Source organism: Genypterus blacodes, unplaced genomic scaffold, assembly GCF_046128005.1.
Source record: "Genypterus blacodes isolate CSIRO-AG114 ecotype Tasmania unplaced genomic scaffold, CSIRO-AGI_Gbla_v1 ptg000022l_1, whole genome shotgun sequence".
In the NCBI taxonomy this organism is placed as follows: Eukaryota; Metazoa; Chordata; class Actinopteri; order Ophidiiformes; family Ophidiidae; genus Genypterus; species Genypterus blacodes.
The window spans coordinates 2,019,342-2,027,056 of record NW_027466835.1 but is presented as its reverse complement, the minus strand read 5'-3'; positions in this window follow the sequence as shown (position 1 = coordinate 2,027,056).

Sequence of the window (7,715 nt, the reverse complement as noted above, 5' to 3'; positions counted from 1 at the left end):
TTGCTGTCATCGATTCTCTGTGACCAGCGAGCTGCACAGGTACAAACCTGAGATGCGATTGTAGATCTTTGATTCCTGCGCTGCCCCACGAGTTCAGTCAAGTTTAGATCTATCCTCAAAAAAACTGAAACAACATCATAGAGGGAATAAAACGCATCAGGGATCAGTTTCATTGAATGCTATGATGTGGTTTGCATTTGTACTTCATTGAAAAAGAGCCCAGCTGTGACTGAGACTGCAGTTTCAATAAACGCCCACCAGATAGCGACACTCTGGCCTTCTCCCATGTCGTAAACCACGATCAATCGACTAATACTCTGTTAATGTCACTCATTTTTATCAGCTTGCACTCGTGATTGTGTGTGTGTTTGATGTCATCATGGAAGACAGACATCTTTGTCTCTTTTGCTTTGTAAGTATCCGAGCCGTTTGCCACATTATTGCATTATCCCCTTTCTTCTTCTATGGTATTCTTTAATCTGAATAATATTTTCGATATTATTTTTTATCAGCCTACACAATCGTTACCATGTAGTGTTTGTCAGACTGCACTTGCAATTAATGCACAACAGAGGGCGACACAGGAGAACTAAACCCATACGCTCGAGCAGTGCATTATTTATTTATTTGGTTTAATATGGCCTTGAAATGGCTTATAATGCAAAAAAGAAAAAAAGATCAGCAACTGCAAATGACTTTGCATCACATCTGGAGTCCCCGGATGCACCTGCAGGCCTCCTCTTCTTTATTTAGAGCTCCATGTAAATGAGCAGGTCTAGTTTCAGCAGGAGGGGACTCCCCCGGGCTGCAGATGCACTGGTGTTGCTTTCTATGGGGCTGTGTGTTAATGTCACAGTTTCCTCCCCGGCTGTGTACGTGAGCACCAGAGCCAAACTCAGGGCCACACGCTACATGGTGCTGAGTCATGTCATGGATATTTTTGACATAAGATTAAATCATTTAGTATAACATATCATTTTGACTTTTTAGACATTTTGTTACTCTTCTAAATTCCCAGGATTTCAAAATCTCACTTGAATTTATCTTCAATGATATAATATTAATTTGAAATTGAATGGAACAACAACACATAATAAAAACACTTTTGTCTTCCCAAACCACATAAATCTCAGGATTTCATTTTCAACAGGAGCACAACCGTAACTGGAACAGTCATGAAAGAATTATTTCTGAATTTTTTTAAAATTTAAATTATACAATTCAAGATTTTATTAGAGTTTATCACGTTTGCAGAGATTTCAGCCACATCAGAACTTTACACTGTGTACACTTTAAACAATAACACACACATCCTTACATCAATCGGAAACTACTTTGTATTTTAATCATATTGATAATATTGAATACAGATATTTGTGATTGACTGAATAATAAGAGCTGATGATTCCTGTCACAGCAGGTCAGTTATGAATGAATCGCTTCATGAAAACCCTGTTTGGTGTTGTAACTCCTCCTCTTCCACCTCCTTCTCCTCTTCATCCTCCTGTTCTCCTCGTCTTTCTTCTCCTCTTCCTTCTCCTTTTCCTCGTCCTTTAAAAGCTTCTTCTTCAGTCTCTCCTCACACTCACACTCTGCTCATCTCTCAGCTGGACAGTGAGAGACCTTTGCAGCCACACTGACAACATGCTGAGGAGCCTCTGCACTCTCATCACTGCTCTAACATGTAAGGATGCTGACTTACTGCACTTTGGACCTCATGTTGGACTCATCAGCCCGTGTGTTTCTCTTGACTTCATGTCCTCTTGTTGTTTCCAGGTGTGAGCGGTGTGACGCTGGTGACACAGAAGCCTCCTGCTGTGACAAAAAGGACAGGAGAGACAGTCACCATGGACTGTAACCTGGGGACAGTTACTAACAGTGCAGTTCGTTGGTATAAACAGATTCCTGGAGGAGTTCCTCAGTTTGTGCTCTACTTTCATCACAGCGACAGTTCTCCAACTTATGGCTCTGGTTTCTCTTCTCCCAAAATCACATCTAATCATCAGTCGCAAACAGATTATCGTTTAATCATCAACAATTTGGTGTTGGGAGACTCAGCAGTCTATTACTGTAACACATGGGACGGCTCTGTTAATGAGTACGTATCACAGTGATTTACACTGTGACAAAAACCTCCTCACTAAAAACTCTCACTTCTGCTTCTTGATGCTGGTTGTGTTCATGAGCTCATTTCTAAATCTCCACTGACTGCAACATTTCTCTTCTGTCTTTGTTAAACTTTACTCCCATATATTCTCACCCCAATAAAGTCTGCAATAACTGATGATCCATGGTTTCACACCCACGTCACACCCATATTAGCTGACCTGATTGATGAGCAGATGTTCTTGTTTTCTTTCATATTGTAGATTAATTACAGGATTTTGCATTTAAATACTGAAACCATGTTTTCATGCTAAAATGGATTGTTACAAGATTTGTAAAAACCTTCTGTCCTTAAATCTTTTGTTGTTTATCAAATGTGACTTCATTGATCAGAGTGTCTGCAACAACAATCTTGTACCTAAAGAGCCTCCATAGACTGAACACAGTTAAGGGAAACCTGTTTGTTCCTGTTCAGCAGATCCTGGTATCAGTGTGTGAGCATCTGGTTTCCTTTGTCAACCTGTTGACTGATTATTTATATTTGTGAGTGTACAGACTCATCTAATCGTCTCTATAGGTCTTTGGGTTGTGGACAGAGTTTTTCACAGTAATATGCATATCAGAGAGAGTGCTGGGATAAATGATTGTCTTACTGGATCATTAGGGGTTAAATATGGGAATTTCAAAACAATGTCCAACAGTGAAACAACTGAAAACCTGAACATCCTTTGAATTCTTCATTTCTTTACATCCCACTTGCAACAGATTTTAATAACAATTTTATTCTGAACATGTTTTTATTCAATATGACACCAATGACACGTAGGCAGTAGCTCAGTCGGTAGGGCTTCCTCTTGGGATCCAGAGGGTCGCTGGTTTGGAGTCCCTGCCGAGGTGCCCCTGAGCAAGGCACCAAACCCCCACCTGCGCCCCCCTCTGTAATGGGTGGTAATGTAATGTAAGTCGCTTCGGATAAAAGCGTCTGCTAAATGATCGTAATGTAATGTAATGACATAAATTACACCCAAAACCAACATATGTGATTAATTATCTGCTCTTTAGTCATTGTGTTGCTCTTCTAAATGTCCAGGGTTCCACTTTCTTACTTCAGAAAATGTCTTTGTACCAAAGTAAAGATGATTTTACAGTTAAGAAATGTGATTCATCTCCAAGCATGTGATGTGTTATGGATTGAATTGATTAAACCCAGTTGGGAATTGAAACTCCTCCTCTTCCTCCCCCTCATTTCCTCTCCTCAGCCTTTATAAGCTTCTTCTTCAGTCTCTCCTCACTCTCACACTCTGCTCATCTCTCAGCTGCACAGTGAGAGACGTTTGCAGCCACACTGACAACATGCTGAGGAGCCTCTGCACTCTCATCACTGCTCTAACATGTAAGGATGCTGACTTACTGCACTTTGGACCTCATGTTGGACTCATCAGCCCGTGTGTTTCCCTTGACTTCATGTCCTCTTGTTGTTTCCAGGTGTGAGCGGTGTGACGCTGGTGACACAGAAGCCTCCTGTTGTGGCAAAAAGGACAGGAGAGACAGTCACAGTGGACTGTAACCTGGGGACAGTTACTGGCAGTGGAGCTTGTTGGTATAAACAGATTCCTGGAGGAGTTCCTCAGTTTGTGCTCTACCTTCATCACAGCCACAGTTCTCCAACTTATGGCTCTGGTTTCTCTTCTTCCTGGTTTCGCTCAGCCAAATTCACATCCAACCATCAGTCGCAAACAGATTATCGTTTAATCATCAACAATTTGGAGTTGGAAGACTCAGCAGTCTATTACTGTCAAACATGGGACAGCTCTGTTAAAGAGAAGGTATCACAGTGATTAACACTGTGACAAAAACCTCCTCACTAAAAACTCTCACTTCTGCTTTCTGATGCTGGTTGTGTTCATGAGCTCATTTCTAAATCTCCACTGACTGCAACATTTCTCTTCTGTCTTTGTTAAACTTTACTCCCACATATTCTCACCCCAATAAATTCCTGCAATAACTGATGATCCATGGTTTCACACCCACGTCACACCCATATTACACTGTGACACTGTGAACCTAAATCTATTGTTAAAGATCAGACCTTCAGCAACCATATCAACAATATTTCCAAGGTTGCATATTTTCAGCTCTGCAGTGTGTCCAGGATCAGAGCGTTCCTCAGCAGAGCAGATGGTCAAACTCTCGCTCATGCATTGGTTACTTCCTGTCTGGACTATTGTTATGTTCTTTCCTTTCTTAATTTAAAGTGAAAAACACTCAAACACAACTAGTAATCAAAATAATACAAATGCAACATTCATCACCAGGCTTCTAGAAACAACAGAAACTATGAAATATTGATCTTTCGTAAAGATTTTAGCTGAGGATTCCAGTCACAGCACGGCAGTTATGAATGAATCTCTTCATGAAAACCCTGTTTGGCGTCAAGACTCCTCCTCTTCCTCCTCCTCTCCTCAGCCTTTATAAGCTTCTTCTTCAGTCTCTCCTCACACTCACACTCTGCTCATCTCTCAGCTGGACAGTGAGAGACGTTTGCAGCCACACTGACAACATGCTGAGGAGCCTCTGCACTCTCATCACTGCTCTAACATGTAAGGATGCTGACTTACTGCACTTTGGACCTCATGTTGGACTCATCAGCCCGTGTGTTTCTCTTGACTTCATGTCCTCTTGTTGTTTCCAGGTGTGAGCAGTGTGACGCTGGTGACACAGAAGCCTCCTGCTGTGACAAAAAGGACAGGAGAGACAGTCACCATGGACTGTAACCTGGGGAGAGTTACTAACAGTGCAGCTCGTTGGTATAAACAGATTCCTGGAGGAGTTCCTCAGTTTGTGTTGAGGTTTCATCGCAGTGACAGTTCTCCAACTTATGGCTCAGGTTTCTCTTCTTTCTGGTTTCTCTCACCCAAATTCACATCTAACCATCAGTCACAATCAGATTATCGTTTAATCATCAACAACTTGGTGTTGGGAGACTCAGCAGTCTATTACTGTAACACATGGGACGGCTCTGTTAATGAGTACGTATCACAGTGATTTACACTGTGACAAAAACCTCCTCACTAAAAACTCTCACTTCTGCTTTCTGATGCTGGTTGTGTTCATGAGCTCATTTCTAAATCTCCACTGACTGCAACATTTTCCTTCTGTCTTTGTTAAACTTTACTCCCATATATTCTCACCCCAATAAAGTCTGCAATAACTGATGATCCATGGTTTCACACCCACGTCACACCCATATTAGCTGACCTGATTGATGAGCAGATGTTCATGTTTTCTTTCATATCATAGAATAATTACAGGATTTTGCATTGAAATACTGAAACTATGTTTTCATGCTGAGCTGGATTGGTAAAAGTTTATGAAAAAACCTTCAGTCCTCAAATCTATTGTTCTTTATCAAACGTGACTTCATTGATCAGAGTGTGTGCAACAACAACAAAGTTAGAGACATTATCCTGTCTCCTCTTGACAACATATGATCATACAATCAGTAGTTCCAAGTCAATTCCAACAGTGAACCTAAATCAAAGTGTCTAACTTTCTGCTCCGAAATGTCTATAAAGCTGAAATGCTGATCTCAGAATCAAAGAAGCAGAGAGACACTTCAGAACTTCTCAGTAAATTCTCATAACTGTCCTGTCCAACGTTCCTTAACAATACAAAACCAACGTGTAACATTGGATGAAGATCAGACCTTCAGCAACCATATCAACAATATTTCCAAGGTTGCATATCTTCAGCTCTGCAGTGTGTCCAGGATCAGAGCGTTCCTCAGCAGAGCAGATGGTCAAACTCTCGCTCATGCATTGGTTACTTCCTGTCTGGACTATTGTAATGTTCTTTCCTTTCTTAATTAAAAGTGAAAAACACTCAAACACAACTAGTAATCAAAATAATACAAATGCAACATTCATCACCAGGCTTCTAGAAACAACAGAAACTATGAAATATTGATCTTACTTAAAGATTTAAGCTGAGGATTCCAGTCACAGCACGGCAGTTATGAATGAATCTCTTCATGAAAACCCTGTTTGGCGTCAAGACTCCTCCTCTTCTTCCTCCTCCTCTCCTCTCCTCAGCCTTTATAAGCTTCTTCTTCAGTCTCTCCTCACACTCACACTCTGCTCATCTCTCAGCTTGACAGTGAGAGACGTTTGCAGCCACACTGACAACATGCTGAGGAGCCTCTGCACTCTCATCACTGCTCTAACATGTAAGGATGCTGACTTACTGCACTTTGGACCTCATGTTGGACTCATCAGCCCGTGTGTTTCTCTTGACTTCATGTCCTCTTGTTGTTTCCAGGTGTGAGCAGTGTGACGCTGGTGACACAGAAGCCTCCTGTTGTGGCAAAAAGGACAGGAGAGACAGTCACCATGGACTGTAACCTGGGGACAGTTACTAAAATTGGAGCTCGTTGGTATAAACAGATTCCTGGAGGAGTTCCTCAGTTTGTGCTGAAGTTGTATCACAGCTCCAGTTCTCCAACTTATGGCTCTGGTTTCTCTTCTCCCAAATTCACATCTAACCATCAGTCGCAAACAGATTATCGTTTAATCATCAACAATTTGGAGTTGGAAGACTCAGCAGTCTATTACTGTCAAACATGGGACGACTCTGTTAGTGAGGTCGTATCACAGTGATTTACACTGTGACAAAAACCTCCTCACTAAAAACTCTCACTTCTGCTTCTTGATGCTGGTTGTGTTCATGAGCTCATTTCTAAATCTTAACTGACTGCAACATTTTCCTTCTGTCTTTGTTAAACTTTACTCCAATATATTCTCACCCCAATAAAGTCTGCAATAACTGATGATCCATGGTTTCACACCCACGTCACACCCATATTAGCTGACCTGATTGATGAGCAGATGTTCTTGTTTTCTTTCATATCGTAGATTAATTACAGGATATCAAATTGAAATCCTGAAACCACTACTTCATGCTGAGCTGATTGATACAAGTTTAGTTAAAACCTTCAGTCCTCAAATCTTTTGTTGTTTATCAAATGTGACTTCATTTATCAGAATGTGTGCAACAATAACAATCTTGTACCTAAAGAGCCTCCATAGACTGAACACAGTGAAGGGAAACCTGTGTGTTCCTGTTCAGTAGATCCCAGTATCAGTGTGTGAGCATCTGGTTTCCTTTGTCAACCTGTTGACTGATTATTTATATTTGTGAGTGTACAGACTCATCTAATCGTCTCTATAGGTCTTTGGGTCGTGGACAGAGTTTTTCACAGTAATATGCATATCAGAGAGAGTGCTGGGATAAATGAATGTCTTACTGGATCATTAGGGGTTAAATATGGTAATTTCAAAACAATGTCCAGCAGTGAAACAACTGAAAACCTGAACATCCTTTGAATTCTTCATTTCTTTACATCCCACTTGCAGCAGATTTTAATAACAATTTTATTCTGAACATTTTTTTATTCAATATGACACCAATGACACGTAGGCAGTAGCTCAGTCGGTAGGGCTTCCTTTTGGGATCCAGAGGGTCGCTGGTTTGGAGTCCCTGCCGAGGTGCCCCTGAGCAAGGCACCAAACCCCCACCTGCGCCCCCCTCTGTAATGGGTGGTAATGTAATGT